Below are 18,892 nucleotides of genomic sequence, written 5' to 3' on the forward strand. Positions count from 1 at the left end.
AAGAAGAAGAAGAAGGGATTAAGGGGTAAAGCAAACATGGTTTAGCACTTAACTTGGTTTTAAGGAGACAAATAAAAGAGGTAGGTCCACAAGGTTGGCAGGGTTCCACACTACAAGCCGTATGGCATAACCATATTGTTTGCCATGTGCAATCAACAAATGATGTTCGGGAGAATGAGAATCTTACTTGCAGCTTTAGCTAGGTATTATGGATATTTTAAAAAAATTGATCAAAAATAATAGCATCGGATAAATATTCAGGATCTAAGTGATACACAAGAGTAATCAGCATATATTACAAAAAAAAATTAAGACTTGTTTACTAAACAAAACTCATGGCATATTATGGTAAAAACGCATCATGAAAATATCGAAACTATCAGAACTTTTCATTATTAACAGAAATGCCAGAATATTCTACCCCGATCTCGCTCTCTTCTAATTAACAATTGCAAAGATATCTTTTCACACCATAAAACAACAAGAGAAAGTTATATCTAGTCAGAGTCACAAACCAGATACCTTCCAAACTGTGCGTCTGTGACCAGTACTAGCTATGCAGGGATAGTGAGAGCACAGAAATAAGAGGAACAAATCCTCTGCCTACTTGCTAGAGCCAGCTGCAATCAAAGACTAAACAATTCACTAATATATCTGTTGAAGGGAAAAACAAAGGAACTTGAGCATCAAAGGCACTGTCCATGTTGTTGCAAAAGATTCAAGTGAACTTTCAGTAATTTTAAAACTAAAGTAGCCAAAAGCAAAATGAAACAAGTATTTTTCAAATTCAAGAAATCATAACTACACTATGAGAAGAACTAGTTGCAAGAACAACAGAAATAAAGAGTTTACATTGATTAAAAGGGACTGCAACATTCAATTTCTAGTAAAAGGATAACCGTGCAACATAAGTTGCCTTCACAAAATATGTATCATATTTATTAGACACAGCTCAAACTATGCACCACAATCATGACAAGCAAAGGGAGTTTGTTGTTTACCCTTAAGAGATCATACAACATATGACATTGAATGTAATACCGATGAAGATTGCATCATGCAGCAACTGTTATGAAGCATAAATTTCAACTAAGAACAGACCTTGCTTTAGAGAGAGAGATCGGTTCCCCAATAACTGACAGCAAACATGAAATCTCAAGCAAGAGGTCCTCTAATAAAAAAGATGTTGAGCTAATCTTCTTGGTAGTCTCATGAGCCACTCTATAAACATCACAAATCGGATGGCAATGCATGTAAACTAATAACTGCAGAACTAACATTAACTTAGCGGTTGTTTGATTGTCTGTAACTGAAATTACATGTAAGTGAAATTACAGTGTGAGTGAAATATTGCATTTTAATTTACATCATTGCTATTTGGTTTGCTGTAAAGGAAAATACTGCATTTAGTTTTTATTTGTTTGATTTGATGTAAGTAAAAAGATATGGTCATCATGTAAGTGAAGGGGGTGAGATTACCCTAATTATCCAGTATTATTATTAATTATTTAATACACTTCATAAAATTAATTTGAACTGAAATAATTAATTTAATTTAATTTAATTTTTGAATTAATTAATTAATTTAATAAAGTATTGATTACATTTAAAAATAATAATCATAAACTTAAATAACTAAGCCAAATAATAATGAGAAGCTTAAATAATTAAATAATTAAGCACTAATTCAAAATAATTAATTTCACTAATTTAAAATAATTAATTTAACTCTGACTATCTACTGTTACACTAATGTAAAAAAATAATTAATTAATTTATTTAATGATAATTTTATTAAATTAAAAATATGTAGTATTCTTTCATTCTATATTAAAAATATTTTAATAATAAAAACTAAATAAAAACTTGTATATTTTAAATAAAAAATTTAATTTAATTAAACATAAATAATTAAAAATTTAATTATGTTAACAATTGATTATCCTATAAGTTTTCATTTCTTTTTAATGCATAATGTGGAGAGTGAAGAATGGTGATTTTAATTCAAATGGTTTGCTACATTTCAACTTACAGCAAAATTTGCTATAAGTTGAAATGCTGCAAAAGTACAGAAAACTGCAAAACTTTTAACATGTAAAACTGATTTCACAGAAAACCAAATAGCATTTTACATGTAAAAGCTACTTTACATTCATGCTACTTACGACTGAGTTGCGAGTAACCAAAACGATCCCTTAATGTACGTAAACCAAAGCATTTTCTGAAACGAGAACACAATAGTTTACAGAAGATCACTCAAAGAAATGGCTAATAATCATAAACTTAAATAACTAAGCCAAATAATAATGAGAAGCTTAAATAATTAAATAATTAAGCACTAATTCAAAATAATTAATTTCACTAATTTAAAATAATTAATTTAACTCTGACTATCTACTGTTACACTAATGTAAAAAAAGTAATTAATTAATTTATTTAATGATAATTTTATTAAATTAAAAATATGTAGTATTCTTTCATTCTATATTAAAAATATTTTAATAATAAAAACTAAATAAAAACTTGTATATTTTAAATAAAAAAATAAATTTAATTAAACATAAATAATTAAAAATTTCATTATGTTAACAATTGATTACCCTATAAGTTTTCATTTCTTTTTAATGCATAATGTGGAGAGTGAAGAATGGTGATTTTAATTCAAATGGTTTGCTGTATTTCAACTTACAGCAAAATTTGCTATAAGTTGAAATGCTGTAAAAGTACAGAAAACTGCAAAACTTTTAACATGTAAAACTGATTTCACAGGAAACCAAATAGCATTTTACATGTAAAACTACTTACATTACAGCTACTTACAGCTAGTTGCAGGTAACCAAACAGTCCCTTAATGTACGTAAACCAAAGCATTTCCTGAAATGAGAACACAATAGTTTACAAAAGATCACTCAAAGAAATGGCTAGTATGAAACAAGGAACAATCTACAACCTCTTTAGATGTTCTATAAGCAACACTACAAGAAGATCAACGGGTGACGGATAATCCTCAATTGGTAGCTTTAGAACCTATTGAGAATATAACAAATATGCTTCTAGAGAGCGAAAAGGGAAGTTTCCATCAAGAAAAAGAAGTTTCTGGTGTATAGTAGTACATGCAAAATATGCTTTCATAGTGAATGTTGTAACAATAATAAATACGCTTTTATGTAAAACCAAGAAACCAGAAAATAATTGAGGCACTACCTAGATTGGTATGAATAAAAACAGAAATGAGAATAAAGTGGAATGGATTAGGAATGGAAGAAAAACTGTTTTTGGTTGGAGAGTACAAGAGAGTAATTCACTGTGAATGGGAAAAGTAAAAGAGAAAATTTGTGGTAAAAAGACTTTTATACCCTTAATACAAGTTAATAAGGAAAAAATATTATGTTAGATAATAATTATCTTTTATAATAAATAATTATTATTTTTAAATTTTAAAATATTTTCACTATTGTTATTTTTATTTAGTACTATTGTTATTTTTATTTAACTGAATATTTCATTTTAATTATTATTTATTATTAAAATTATCTATTTAATTATTATTTAAACTAGGTTATTATTTTTAATTATTATTTTTACATTAATAATTATTTTTTATTAAATTTATTTATTTAATTATTATTTGAAATAAATTATTATATCTAATTTGTAGTTACTATTATTTCACATTAATTATTATTTATTATTCAAATAACCTAATTAATTATTATTTAAATTAAATTATTATGTTATTTATCGGATATTATTATTTCACTTTACTCATTATTTATTATTAGAATTACATATTTAATTATTATTGAATTAAATTATTATTTTATTTATTAAATAAGAGGGGCAAATGTGGTATTTCACCCTAAGGAGTTTGAGAGGAATGAGCAATCCTCCCATTTTTTGGAGGATTGCTATTCACCATTCACTCCTCACTCATTCCTTTCTCACTCCCATGCATAGTCATCCAAACAAGACATTGGAATCCCCAAGTGATGATTCTCAATCCATGCCTTGCAACCAAACACCCCCCAAGTGGTAAGGCGAAACTTATTAATAATTGAACTAGTGCATCAAAGGCAGTGAATCAAATATTGCGAGTATCCAAAATATAACAAAGTTGGAAAATCTTAAAGGAAAAAATATCAGCAGAATAAGAGCGAAAAAAGGAAATTAATTTAAGAATTGAAGCAAGACCATATTCAAGAGGTTCTAATTAACGTATTTAAAGGATTAAATGAAGACTTATTCTGAGCAATCAGCATCAAAACCTTTTCCTCTGGAGAACCTCCTCTTCAAAATTCATTCACGGCCTTCTTTTGCATTGGTAATTCATCCTTTAAATATTACCCAACTTAAATATAATTACAAAGAAAATCTACTTTGGGATCAACTGAGGCAATGTTTGCTACAACATACAGTGCATAAATCCCATCAAACCTTTGTGATGCTTTTGTAAATTCAGATTTATTTAACTAACTGAACAAGAGGTCCCTATAAAGATTGCATTTGACAGAAACATTGGTTTCTAGAAACAGCAGGTGAGTTCAATGACAAATCAATCAAACCTGCACTAATTATTTCAGCAAGCAAGGAAAGCATCTAAGGAAAACGATGAACTTCCCTACCCTTGTTAATGACTCAGAATTCTTGCAAATAACCTGCAAGTACTTAGGACACCCCTTTCTGAAGGTTTCCTTCTCCTTCAAACCTGTAGCAATAAAAGAAACAAAATCTGCTTGAACAGCTCCAGTAGATTTTGACACCCAGGATTCCAGAGCAGACAAGGCTACCAACTTTATTTCATCACCTCCTACATTGAAGACATACATTGATGTTGAGATACACTCAAGCACTTGCAAAAGAAAGATGTTGGAGTAAAAGTAGTAAGACAAAGCATCAAAGAATTTTTAAATAAAAAAATTGATTAAGAGAAAGCATTAAAGCATTTATCATCATCTTTGTAAAATGACAAGAGGAAGCAACTTAAGGATGGCATCAATTTGCTCAAAGACTTTCCACCAAGGGCCCTCAACAATTCTCTCAAAGTCAAAGCACATACCACACCAGTTATCTAGAAGGTGACCCTCCGTTTGCTTCACGGAATAGGTATAGAAATGGAAATAGTGGATGGGGATGGAGGATGGGAATGAAGATATAGGGATAGGAATGAAGATAGTGTTTGGTTGGAAGGAATAGAAAATGGAAATGGAAAAAAAAAAAGTAAAAAGAGAAATCATGTAAAATTACATTTATACCCTTTAATGTAAATAAATGATATTACATATAATAGTTAATTATATTTAAATATAACTAATTTTTTAATTTACAAAATAATTTAAACAAAATTATTCATTTTAATTATTATATTTATATATTTTAAATAAAATCTAATTTAATTATTATATGTTTTTATTATAATTATTAAAATAATTAATACATTTAATTATTATCCAATTTAATTTTTATAATTAAATATTTAATTAAATAATACATTTTAACATCAGTTTTACAAAAATTAAAATGGGAAAAATTTCCTACTTTCCTAAAATTATGTTTAATTTTAGAAAACATTTCAACTCATTAAAGTAACATGCATAATTGATCAACCATAAAAATAAATCAAATAATTCATCAAAGATTCTGCAGGTGCAAGGTTATATATGCAAGATTTGAAGGCACTTTTCATCACTACTCCCTCCGTTCCTTTTTATCTATCACAAATCCATGTTTCTTCTTATTTGTCATTTTCTAACATCAAGAAGCATTTATTATTTTTTTCCAAAATTACTCTTAACACTCTATTCAATTCTCTTTTTGGAATTAAATATGAAAGAGAAATATGAAGATATAAATTAGGAGTAATTTTGGAAAGATAACAAATTTTTTATAAAAGTTTTGTAAAATAACTAAATTTCTTGGTATATGATATTCGGTTAACCACGACAGATAAAAAAGAACGGAGGGAGAATATTGTAAAGTGATAAAATGCAATCATTGACCACATTATTATTTAATATTTTTAAGGAACATTTGGCAACGTAGCAATCTCTCAAATGAATATATAAATAAATAAAAATACGATGATACATGACCAATGACACAAATATATGCAGCATATCGTAGAACACACACACACACACATTATCATCCAATAGAACATGCAATTAAACCAAAATTGACAATAATTCATCAAAAAAAAATAATTACTTCATGATGGCCAAGTAATTTGTCCAACAAAACATAAATAAAAGAAATGAAGAATTAAAACAATATCAAAGATCAAAATGAAAAATTGTTCTACAATGGAGGCAGCCAAAACACAAAAAATGAATCATGTTTTTTTTTTCTTTATTACTAAAAGCAACCAAGGCACAAACTGGTTTACAAGCATATGATTTACACTGCTATACAAGCTTCTCATTTCCTTAATTACATAAACATAGTACACTCACTCAACGCTCTGGGATAACCCAATCTCTTTTTGATCGCAAACAATCATTAAATTTAAAAAATAAAATTAAAAAACCAAAGAGAAAGAAAACAAAACTCAAGCTCACAAACAACTTGTGATCTTAAAGAATACCGGACATCCAATAAAATCAACAAACCAAAGCATAACACCAATCCAATGCATTAATATAGTTGGTTTCATAAATAACAAACATCAAATCAACATAACACATTTGTTCAAAACATAATACATAAAATCTTGTAAGACATTACGAGGTGACACATAAAATCCATTACATCAATATAACAACTTCTTACAAAAGCATGAATTAGAACGAAGACATTACAATATATATAAAGTCCATAGAAATTCCAACACTAAACTTGACATGAAATCTTCACTAATATAATTCACACTGTAAGTGGGCTATATCCTAATCTTGCTATAAGTACATGACAAAAAGACAGCTTCATGTTGCCCGGTAACTCCATAAAAGTCTTAAGCTCATCTTCATATTTTGGTAAAACCTGCAAAATAAACATCATTTCATGAATGGAAAGCCCTTCAATTATTGGGAGTATTTAACGTAGTAATCGTCGCCTCTCTTCATGCTCCTCATGAGAAGCTTTTCTCGCAACAGCTACTTTAGTCATTGATTGAAATCCCGATCTTACTATTTCTATGAAATTTCTAAAATTTTCATAAATTGAATACATAGTGGGGTCTTTCTCAACGCTTTTCCTTTTTTGATGTGTTTTTGATGTACTAGCCTATGAAGCCATAGGTTAAGGATTTGCATTAGGTTCTTCTGTGGGCATGGTAAATTGATCATCTGGAGTTTGCGAGAAACCAGTGTCTTCATCCAAATTAATACTTTCATGTGCATATTGCTCCGCATCATCACCAATATCTTCTCTTGCATTGTCGTGTACCCTATCTTTGGTGAATACTGGCACCAAGTCATTGAAAAAGGGGAAAGATTTTCCGTAGAGGCCAGCTGCTTCTTTATGATTCTGTGTACCAATTGAAAAAGTAACTAAGTTAATACTATTATGAGCACATCTCTCAAAAATTACCAAATGCAATAATACATACCTTAACATATTCATCATATGCGCTTTTCTCGCACTCAATAGTGGCCTTTTGATAATTCCAAATGAAGCCACTCATTTGTAGTATGTCAGCAATTGCGGTAGTTTGCATCCTTAATAACCTCACACGTGACTTGTTATTGGGCAAGGCTTTTAAAGTGCTTTGTGAAAGCTTATCTTTTATCATTCTCTCTATTTGAACAAGATAACCATTGCTAAACCCATTCTCGGCTAGCCACATAGGATTTGTTGATAGTTCCACTAAGTTTCAATGAGAGCTTCGTCTTCATCCGTTCTCCAGTAGTGTTTATTTTGTCCCTGGAGTCCTACTTGTGAATCTGAACCATACTAAACAAAGATAGGAAGATAATACATTATTTGAATTCATACATTCCTATAATAAAAGCATGAAACTTACCTTACTAACCATGTAAACAAATCTACATATACATATATTAAAAAGAAAAATAATTTAATGCTATGTAACAAATCATTACCACATGATTACATAAACAAAAAACAGAATTACATAGTATCAAATAAAAGTAACACACGGTTACAAAAAATAAAAATAGAAGTTCGATAAGCAACACACATTACATAGTATCAAATAACAAAATTAACTTGACTGCCACAAGTTAAACATATTTATAGCCATGTAACGCCTAAACTGAGTCCACTCATCCGTTAGATTAATTAATGACTGCAATGTTGTTGGTCTCATTTTGCACGCCCTCTTCTAGAGTTAAATTTTCTAGTTCATTTTCTATAGGATCTTCAACCATTTCTCTTCTAATAAAGTTATGTAACAAACAACACGCATTAATTAATGATTCGCCATTGGGTAACAATATTATAAAAACTTGGACTTGATAGAATTTTCCAACGAATTTTTAGGAGACTGAGAATAGGCTAGTAATTTGGAAGTGAAATGAAAACTTGGAAGTTATTCTTAATATAAAATTAGTTTAAAATTTACTTAAAATTAATTTTTTAATTAAAATTTATGAATAAATTCCTAATGGACTAGTAACTTGGAAGTGAAATGAAATTATTAAATTATTATTATAAACCCAAGTGAAAAAAAAATGTTATCAAATCATTATTGCATTAATCAACTTTAAAGAACATTGAAAATAAAGAATAATTTATTCTACCAATTACCAATATATTTATAAATATATAAATTTGTTAATGAATAACTAAATTATTTTCATAATATGAAAAAATTAATGTGATAATTTCATAATCTTTGATATTATGCCTAAACTTTAAAATCAAATGTATATAACTCCAATAATATTTATAATTCAAAAAAAAATTGATAGTTTCAAAAATTGATGAAATTTTGATTTACCTAACACTACTCAAACACAAACTATCTTTAATGTCGTATTAAAACTTTAAAAGTAAATAATAATCTCAAAAATATTTATAATTCAATCAAATATTACTGATGGAACCCCCTTTCTAAACAAAAAAAAAATTAAGTATTATCCTATCTTTTTCTGACCGAATAAAAGAAATAAAACGGGCAGTGAAACCTTTGTGTAATAATAATAATAATAATAATAATAATAATAATAATAATAATAATAATAATAATAATAATAATTTCAATATTATAGGTAATAGCTCTAAGATTTTTGTTTCTTAATTAGAGGATTGTGGGCAAGCATAGTAAGTTTTTTATTTTTTTGAAAAATAAAGAGCATTAATTTAAATCATTATATAATACATCTAGCAAAAATGTAAGAGGGTTTGAAAACCACTCCTTTGTACGTGTATTACCCTCAACAACCTTTACTAATACATCTACTGCGTGGTTACCATACCTTCTAACAAATTGGGATTTTAACATCACAAAATGATGACACTAAAGCAAAGAAGTCATCTACACTATGGCTAATAGAGAGACCTGAGAATAAGCCTTCTTATAAGAAAGATTCAAGACAGTACTCTTGGAATATAATCAACATAGTCAAATCCAATCCTTAATACCATTGCAGTGCCTCTCTCAATGCAAGAGCCTCCGCCAAACCCGAGTCTTGAGTGAACGGAATGAATCCATAAACTGCACCTTTGAAAGAACCAGAGGCATCCTTGACAATGGCCCAATAGAAAGATGATGATAGACAAGAGCTACTCTCTGCATCCACATTACATTTGAACCGTCCATTAAAGGGTCTGAACCATCGAGTAGGGCCAACCTTTACTTGTGGAGATATTATAGAATGAATTTGCATGGCTTGCCATTGAGTCAATACTTGAAAACTATCACGCCCCAGACTCACAGCCGGACCCACTGACAGATTGGCCGCATCCAATGGGACTGGACCCCACTGAGTGCAAGGCCTCAGTTTTGATCTTGTTAGAGTCAATCCTAACAAGTAGAATAGGAACAGTAATACATAAACACAAATAGAATAACAGAAACTGAAATAATACAAGTATGGGCTTTAGCAGCCCTACAGAATATAGTCATACAAACAGTCTACAGACCAAAATATGCAAACAGAATACAAGTCTTACTCACACAAGAAAGTTCACTACAAAGATACTACCAAAGCAGGAAACATGACTCCAAGACACACCCCGATCCTAGACTTGATCTTCTCCTGCGAAAACAGAATCACAGAGTACATAAACCACAAGGGCCCAGTAGGATCGCAAAAATAACAGATAATGCAGATATTGCAGAATAAATAAAATGAGTCACAGAATTATAGAAAATGCTCAGAATACGAAGTAATCAGAAATACAAAAAATACACAGAAAACAAACATGTACATCTCCCTGACTAATAATAGAAATCAACAGCATGAGGCTGGACCATCTACTATGAAGTCAAAACAAAACAGAACAGAATATCAACAGCCGAAGCCAGATCTTCGACCGCAGTCGGGGAGTAGCGCTTCTACAGAAAGCGTGTGCACATGGCTAGGACTTACTCCTCCTAGCTGGACGAGCCAACAAGTCCCGCCAATTCGGGCTCGCTACAGGATCTACCCAACAGAATAATCTAACTTAGATTACAAGTTTTTTTCTGGGCTGGGCCTAAACTTGTAACTAAAGCCCAAGAGGATGAATTAACAATCATAACATGATAATCCTAATTTGAGATTTCAAGGCTAAAATAAAGCATCATGATAATTCACGCACAGACATATACCTATGTATATAAATGATAGGCTAATATGCAAGATCTAAAGATGGCAATTAAATTTTTAGAATATCATTAAGTATAAGACTGAATATATATATATATATATATATATATATAGTTAAGTATAAAGAAAGAATAAAAACGTGAGAAGCATGCTTCTGGATGCCACTCAAGCTTCTTATATATATATATATATATATATACATGTGATGATTTACAGCATGCTCGGTTTCAACTATAATTATACATATCTAAACAATTAAAATTCAGAGAGCATGCTTACAAACATGTAAATACAAGTAAAGTCTAAACTAAAAAGAACAAAACATGCTTACAGGTTGCATGCCTGCTTACAAAATATAAATACAAGTGTATATATATATATATATATATGTATCTAACAATTAAAAATTAAGAGACTAGCTTACAGGTTCAAACTTAAAAACGTACAGATAAGACCATGAATTGAACCATATTTACATACTTACAAGGAAGGTAGGTTAAACTTAGATAATGAACATGATTATCATGATTACACCCATTAACAAAAACATTAATCATACAAATCTAATTTGCAAGATCCAAACACAGCCCAAATTTTGGTTTCAAAGATGCAAAGTAATGCCAGGACCACAATAAGTAAATATGCATAAACACAACATGCTGAACCCAAAATGCTTCATTGAGTAAAAACACTCGTCTTCAACGTCTTTCTTCTGAACCTCCTGCGCCTTCCTTCTTCTGAACCCCGTCTTCGCCCCCCTTGCCATGGCAAGCGGGGGACAAATGCCCCAGTCTCTCCCTCGGCCCCATTCCACTCAGTCCTGGGCTCAAGTAGCCTCTTCTTCTTCGCGTGCTCCGGCTCCTTCTCCTCTTCATAATCCTGATCTTCTTGCAAAATTAAAAAACTCTTCCCTGACTTTTGTCAAGTTTGATGGAGATTCTCTGTCCCGCGCTCATCAACGGTTCCAACATGCTCTATTCGGTAAATTTTTCGGCAAACCGCCTCCGTTCGATCAAGTGAAGAAATCTCTGATGGATAAATGGGCTTTTGTTGGCGATCTCCAAATCTCTGATCTTCCGAACGGATTTTTTTGCTTATCCATTGTCCCCTCTCATGATGCCTCGCGAGATCTCCTCACTAATGGACCCTGGTCTATTAATGGTCTTACTCTTCAGCTTGCTCCTTGGAAGCCTTTCTTCGAGCCCGTCTTTGCTAAACTTACCACTGCTGCTGTTTGGGTTCAGCTGCACAATTTACCAATTGAATTATGGGACAATGAGTCCCTCGATACCATCACTGCTCACATGGGCAATTTGTTGAAGGTTGATGATCTTACTTTCAACTTAACCAGATCAAAATTTGCTAGAGTTTGTATTGATTTAGACCTCTCCAAGCCTCTAAGTCGCGGCTTCTGGGTTGGAGATGATTCTCAGAAAGTATTTGTTGTTGTTCTCTATGAAAGACTTCCTACTTTCTGTTATACCTGTGGGGTTATTGGACATGGATCTAAGTCCTGCCCTCATGCTACAATAGCTGAAGAAGGTAGAACTTCTCCACCCCTTCGGGATCCCCGAAGGTCGGCGGTCAGTTCTCACCGGTCTTCAGATATCGCTGTTGAGAACATGGACATGGATCAGGCTTCTGATCAACCGCAAGGAGAGCAGAATTCTCCAACTGATCCCCCGGAATCTGAGTTTGACTCTTAGATGCTTGTTTCCCGCCGGCGTGGTCGTGCCCGGAGCCGTGGAGCTGGGTCCTTCCCTGTTTCGGCTTCTGATGGCGCGGCAGCCGAGGAAACAACGGCTCCCAACATCCCCCGTGATGTCCCATCCCGAGGCACTTGGATTGGTGTGAAAAGTCGTGGACGCGGCGGTAATTTCTCTTCTCGGGCCTCCCAATTTCATTATTATAACACTGACCAAGTTCCAATGGAGGATTCGTCTGCCCCACTTCCACTATCCGTTGACGACCTTGGAACCATACCCCCTCCTAACAATATCTCTGGCAATATCTCTAACAAAGGGACCTCTCTCCCCATGATGGAACAACTTCCAATAACTGCGCCTCTTCTCCAAACAGCGGTAATCTCGACTGCAATTGTCACTTCCACCCCCCAAACTCCACTACCTCGAAACATCCGCTCTGGTTCCCCCCCTCCTGTCCTCCGTTCTTCTATTTCGCCCACTTCTCTCCCTGCTCTAAATCCCCTTGAGATTCCTCATTCCATGGCAGTTGATCGTGTTCTCTCTGTTCTTGGTAATGGAGAGACGGAAGAGTGCGAAACGGATGATGAAGTGTCGGAGGAATCTGATGAAGATATGTCTGATGAAGATGACCCAAGCGACTCCATGACCCTCATTCAATATCAGACGGAGTCACGTCGGGACGCCTTGGTGAGAAAAGGATCCTTTGTACCTGGCTCTTCTCTGAAGAAGGGAAGATTGGAAGTTGGAGAATCCTCATCTTGATCCTCGACTTCTTGATCTTTTTTCATGATTCCACCTCTTATGGAAGTGCTCTTTCTCAAGATTGTTTTTGTTTTCTTCTCTATTTGTTTTATGGTTGGGACTAAGATTGTTTGTTGGAATTGTAGGGGGCTTTCCTCCAAGGTGACTGTTAACCGCATCCGTCATTTGATCCAGACTCTACACCCTTCTTTAGTCTGTCTTGTGGAGACTCGTGCTAATGCTGATCGTGCCGATCGTTTCTGTGCCATGTTTACTCGTAATTGGAATTGGGCCTCCTTACTTGCCGATGGATTTTCTGGTGGAGTTATCATTCTTTGGGATAAGCAACTCGGCCAGGTTTCCCCGATTGCTGTGTCTCGCCGCGCCCTCCATTTGGTTATTTCTTCATCTCGTTTTACTAGCTGTATTATTTCTGTGATCTATAACTCTAATCACTTTACTTCTCAGCAAAAACTTTGGGTGGAGCTTTCCAAAATTTCGGCCTTGAGCTTCCCTTGGCTTATCATCGGTGATCTTAATACTATTGTTTTGTCAAAATGAGCATCGTGAGTGGCTCCTTTCGCTATTACTCCCGCATGAGGCTTGGCTCTTCTTGATTTCATTGTGACAACAATTTAATTGATCTTAATTTTTCAGGATGTAGATATACTTGGTGTAACAATCAGACGGGTTTTTCCAGACGCTGGGCCCGTTTGGATCGTGGTTTGGTTAATCTTGCCTGGTTTTCTATTTTTTCTTCTTACTCTTTAGTTCATTTACCTCGTATCTCTTCTGATCACGCCCCTCTCTTCCTGTCTCTTTCTTTACTTCTCTCTCGGCATAAGATTAACTTCAAGTTTAGTAATTTTTGGCTTGAATACTTGGGTTGCATTGATGCTGTTAGGGAGGCTTGGTCTTCCTCTCCTAATGGCAATCCTCTTCATGCTTTTACTCATCGTTTATCCCGTGCTCGTACTAATATTAACTCTTGGAGATCTGTAGGTCTTACCCCTCTGGACGCTGCCATCAAGGAGACGGAAGACCGAGTCGTTTTTAGAAAGCGTTGATTCCCCGATATTGTTATTTCGAATGCCTTATGAGTAATTATAACGGTTCGAATCCCTGCAATATCAAAATTCCCTTAGATGGGCCCAGCGCGCTCATCTTCTTTGGTTGAAGGATGGAGACCGGAACACTACTTTCTTTCATAACTACATGCGCATTCGATCTCACTTTAACACTATCTCCCGGGGTTTCGATTCTTACGGTAACTCTCTGCCTCTGATCACCCTGCGATTGAGAGTTTATTCCTTAATTTTTATACTAATCTTTGGACAGACCATTCCAACAGTAATTTCACAGATATCTTTAATGCTCTTCCCAATGATCTTCCTACTCTCTCTGAGGTAGAGGGTTCTTATCTTACCTATCAGGTTACTCACGATGAAGTTTTTCAGGCCTTACACGATCTTCCTTCTGGTAAGTCCCCTGGACCTGACGGTTTTAATGCTGAATTTTATCGTTTCTTCTGGCCAGATATCGGGGATAGTCTCTTTGAGGCCATCTCCTACTTCTTTAACAACTCTGTGATGCCTTCTTCTTGGGGTAGAACTTACATTGCTCTCATTCCTAAGAAAGATCACCCCAGGTTGGTTTCCGATTATCGTCCCATATCTCTGTGCAATGTTAATTTTAAAATCGTGACCAAAATTCTTGCTAATAGACTTAAAAGTGTTCTCCCTAATCTTATTAGTCGTTAGCAAGTGGGCTTTGTTTCTGGTCGGTGTTCGTTCGATAACATTATTGCGGTTCATGAGATTGTTCATTCGATGGAGCATGATATTAAGAACCCCCCTAGGATGTTAGCCAAAATTGATATTGAGAAAGCTTATGATTCTCTATTGTGGAGTGCAATTCTTGCCACTTTAGCTAAAATGAAGTTTCCCAATACTTGGATTTCTTGGATTGATACATGTCTTAGATCTAGTTCTTTTTCTCTCCTTATTAATGGTTCTCCTTTGACCTGGTTTTCTTCTTCCCGTGGTGTTCGGCAAGGTGACCCCATTTCTTCTTATCTTTTTATTCTTGTCTCTCAGAATCTCTCCTCTATCCTCAATCGTGCCCTCCACTCTGGCATGATTCCTGGATTTGATCCTAACCTTATTTGTAATTTTAACCACCTTATGTATGCTGATGATTTGGTTGTTATTACCAGAGCCTCTCGGCATGCTGCTAGAAATCTCAAACTGTGCCTAGATATTTATTCTAGTTTGACTGGTCAAGTTGCTAACATTTCCAAATCTGCTATTTTTCTACCTTCTTGGTTTAATTACAGAGTGGCTAGAAGTATTAGATCTATTCTCCAATTCTCTATTGATTCTTTCCCTTTTATGTACCTTGGTGTCATGATTTCTCCTAAAAGCCTCTGCTCTAGTTTTTTCAAACCAATTGTCGATAAGATTTCCCGCACTTGTGCCAGATGGAAACATTCTAAACTTTCTCTAGCAGCCAAGTCCACCTTGATTAATTCCTCTCTGTTAGCGATTCCTACTTATTATCTGTCTGTTCTTCCTATTCCCAATTCTGTTCTTTGTGAGATTTCCAAAATTGTTCGAAGCTTCTTTTGGCATAAAAGTGGCAATGGAAAGGGCATCCATGCTGTCTCTTGTAGTCGTATTACCATGGCAAAATCTGAGGGGGGTCTTGCTCATCGGAACTTAGCTATCGCTAAACATTCCCTCAAAGCTAAACATGTTTTCAATTACTTAAACAAGGCTGATATTACTTGGGTCAATATTGTTCAGCTCAAATATGGTCATGTTAATTTCTGGAAGGATTCCATTCCCCGCAATTGCTCCTGGTTTTTTCTAGGCTTATATCATACTGCCAAAATTCTGATGCCTTACTGCAGGATTCTTTCTGTTAATCCTTCCAATACTTCTTTATTATATGATTCCTGGTGTTCAGATATTCCTATTGCTTTTATGCCCACATTCATTAATATGCATACCAATCTAGATAACATCTCTTGCTCTGATTTGTGTATTAATAATTGCTGGGATTTCGATAGACTTTATAATATATTTGGTTCCCATGCGGGTGAGTTTTTTTCTAGACTTGGCCGCATTGATCACTCCACCCCGAATGTGTCGATTTGGGCTCCCAAAGCTGTGAATCATAAGATTGCTCCCAATGTTTATCATACCTTAAATTGTAACAATCTGTCTCCCTCACCTTGGATTGGGTGGGGTAAAATTTGGTCTTTAAAGGTTATGCCTCGTGTTAAGCATTTTCTTTGGCTGTTGTTTAATGGTCATCTGGCTACTGCTGATTTTTTACATTCTATTCGCTTGGGTCCTAGACGCAGCTGTGTTTTTTGTAATCTTTGTGATGAAACCCCTGAACATTTGTATAATCATTGTGCTAAATCTCAAAGTACTTGGATTGCCTTATCTTCAATAACCTCTAAAAACTTCTCTTTTCCTGATGGTTTTTGTATGGGTTACTGGTTGTCTCAGTCTACTTTTTCCTTTAAATCTAAATCATTTATTGCTTTGACAGCCTAGTATATCTGGAAAGCTAGATGCGATGCTATTTTCAGGGATCTTAAGCCTAACTTTTCCAATATTGCTTACAGGGCTTCTTCTCAAGCTTTATCTCTCTTCTCTGTCGGCAATTCTCCTGCAGGGAACCTTATTCTTAATAACCCATGAAATTTGATGGCCCCTTCCCCGTTTATTGCTCTGTTTTGGAATCGCGCTACTCAAATTCTGAGAGGTGCTTTCATGTTCTTGATTCTAATCTTTCAAATTCTTCTTGCGGGGAAGACTACTGCAACTCTGCCGATTCCTTGCTTTCTAGCGATCTGCCAAAACCTTTATGGTGTTCTTCAGAATGTCTCCAATATCAGTACTCAGCCCAAAGTTATCTTCATCTCCAACTCCTTTGTCTTGGATGCTCTTCGATCCACTCACCAATCTTGTTCCTAGCAATTTCTTCATTGGATCACTGGCATCAACTGTCTTCTTCAGATTATGGGCTCTCCTCGGCTCTGCATCATCCCTCGCTCTTGCCTCAACATTATTATCAAGTTGGCCTCCCATGACTTCAATCATCATCAACTCTCTCTTTTTCATGCTGGCCATGATCTCCCACATTGGTTAATGAAGTTGTTTAACACTGCTGGTTTCTTTTTTTAGCTTCTCTGTTTCTCTCCTCTTTGTAGCTTTTCTGTTTTTGTTTAGTTCTTGTCTTTGTTTTTATTTCCTCTTTTTTTGTCTGGTTTTTCTTTCAATAAAAGCCTCTGGGCTCCTTTCTACATGCTGAACCCCCACCAACTAACCCAACTCGACAAACAAACAAGCATGCATAGGTCTACTCCATTTAAATCACCAAGCAGCTTAAACACTCAGGCATACCAATAAGCACTTCCCCTCCAAGAACTACACCAAACTTAGAAGCTTAACAGATTATCAAACAATACAAGAAGAATTCTAAACAAGCAACAAGCATATTGTTTCTCCAACAAGCTTCAACCACAAGCAAGAATAACCTACCACTAACCCCTCCGATGATCCGCCGGTGAAAGAAAACTCTCTCTGATGATTCGCCGATGAAGGAACTCTCTCCGTCTCCAAGCTTCAAGGAAAACAAGGCTGAAGAACTCGGAAAGCCAATAAATGGACTTCCAAGAAGCTGACCAGACCCACAAAATTAGGGAGAAAGCTGACAACAAGGGGACAGCTAGTGATTCTTCAGTCAACTCGGTCAAAGCAGCCAACCCTCTAGTTAACTTGGTCAAAGTGAGAAGCTGGCCAACATTACAAAAACCCTGCCGGATGAGGCTTGAAGACGTTAATCTCTTATTAACCAAGAGAATTTTGTTCCTATTATTCCATAAGCTGCATAGAATGACTGCAGTTTCAGCAAGTTCTTGTTGAGAAGAATGAACAAACACTGAACCCCACCAATCCTTAAAGTCATTCCTACTGGGTTTAAATGGCCAAATGCAAGTGAGGATCAGATTTCTCATGCGATTGGGCATTCCACCAACACATGAAGTGCAATCTCATCTGCAGACGTACAGACTGGGCAATGCAAATTTGTGATAGTATTGCATCTATATAATTAAATTGTACCGAGCCGACAAAAGATCTTTACATGCCTCCCACAAAAAAATTCCTAATTTTGAGAGGGACTTCTAAATCCCAACTCCTTTGCCATACAAGTGATGAAGAAGGCTATACTAGAGTTCGCATCTTCAATGCCACCCAATATACACTTTTAACTGTACAAATACCCAATTTAGCAAATTGCCACCCTAAATGATCTTGAATTAAATGTAGAGAGAGAGGAATACAACTGATAGCTTGCACTTCAGGTTTATCAAATAAGTTCTGTAGAAGTTCTACATTCCTTACTATTGGGTTTGAACAAGTCCTTCACTAGAATGTGTTGTGAGTCTGTCTTTGGTTGAGTGTGAACCTTAGCCTTCCCTATTGTAGGTAGCTATGAATTTTGTCAAATTTGAACTAAGCAACCATCACCTATATGCCAAACCAATCCTTCACGCATGATTGCTTGAGAAGTGAGAATACTACTCCAAATAAAGCTAGGATTGTGGCCACGTTTAGCTTGCATAAAGTCAAATGAAGAATAATATCTAGCTTTGTATAGGCGAGCCAACAATTAATGTGTTTGGATACTAAAGAAGCCGCCAGGCGTTCTAATCCTCAA

At 34.5% G+C, this 18,892-nt stretch overlaps 1 long non-coding RNA gene across 1 annotated transcript; it reads right to left on the bottom strand.

Annotated features, from left to right (window-relative positions):
* Positions 1 to 9,334: 9,334 nt before the first annotated feature.
* On the bottom strand, positions 9,335 to 18,096 carry LOC120272604. Its single transcript, XR_005540220.1, has 3 exons — positions 17,713 to 18,096; positions 10,076 to 10,157; positions 9,335 to 9,922 (listed from the first exon to the last, which is right to left on the bottom strand). It is a non-coding gene; the product is annotated as an uncharacterized LOC120272604 (long non-coding RNA).
* Positions 18,097 to 18,892: the final 796 nt, after the last annotated feature.

The sequence above is a fragment of the Dioscorea cayenensis genome, chromosome 11 (assembly GCF_009730915.1).
Source record: "Dioscorea cayenensis subsp. rotundata cultivar TDr96_F1 chromosome 11, TDr96_F1_v2_PseudoChromosome.rev07_lg8_w22 25.fasta, whole genome shotgun sequence".
In the NCBI taxonomy this organism is placed as follows: domain Eukaryota; kingdom Viridiplantae; phylum Streptophyta; class Magnoliopsida; order Dioscoreales; family Dioscoreaceae; genus Dioscorea; species Dioscorea cayenensis.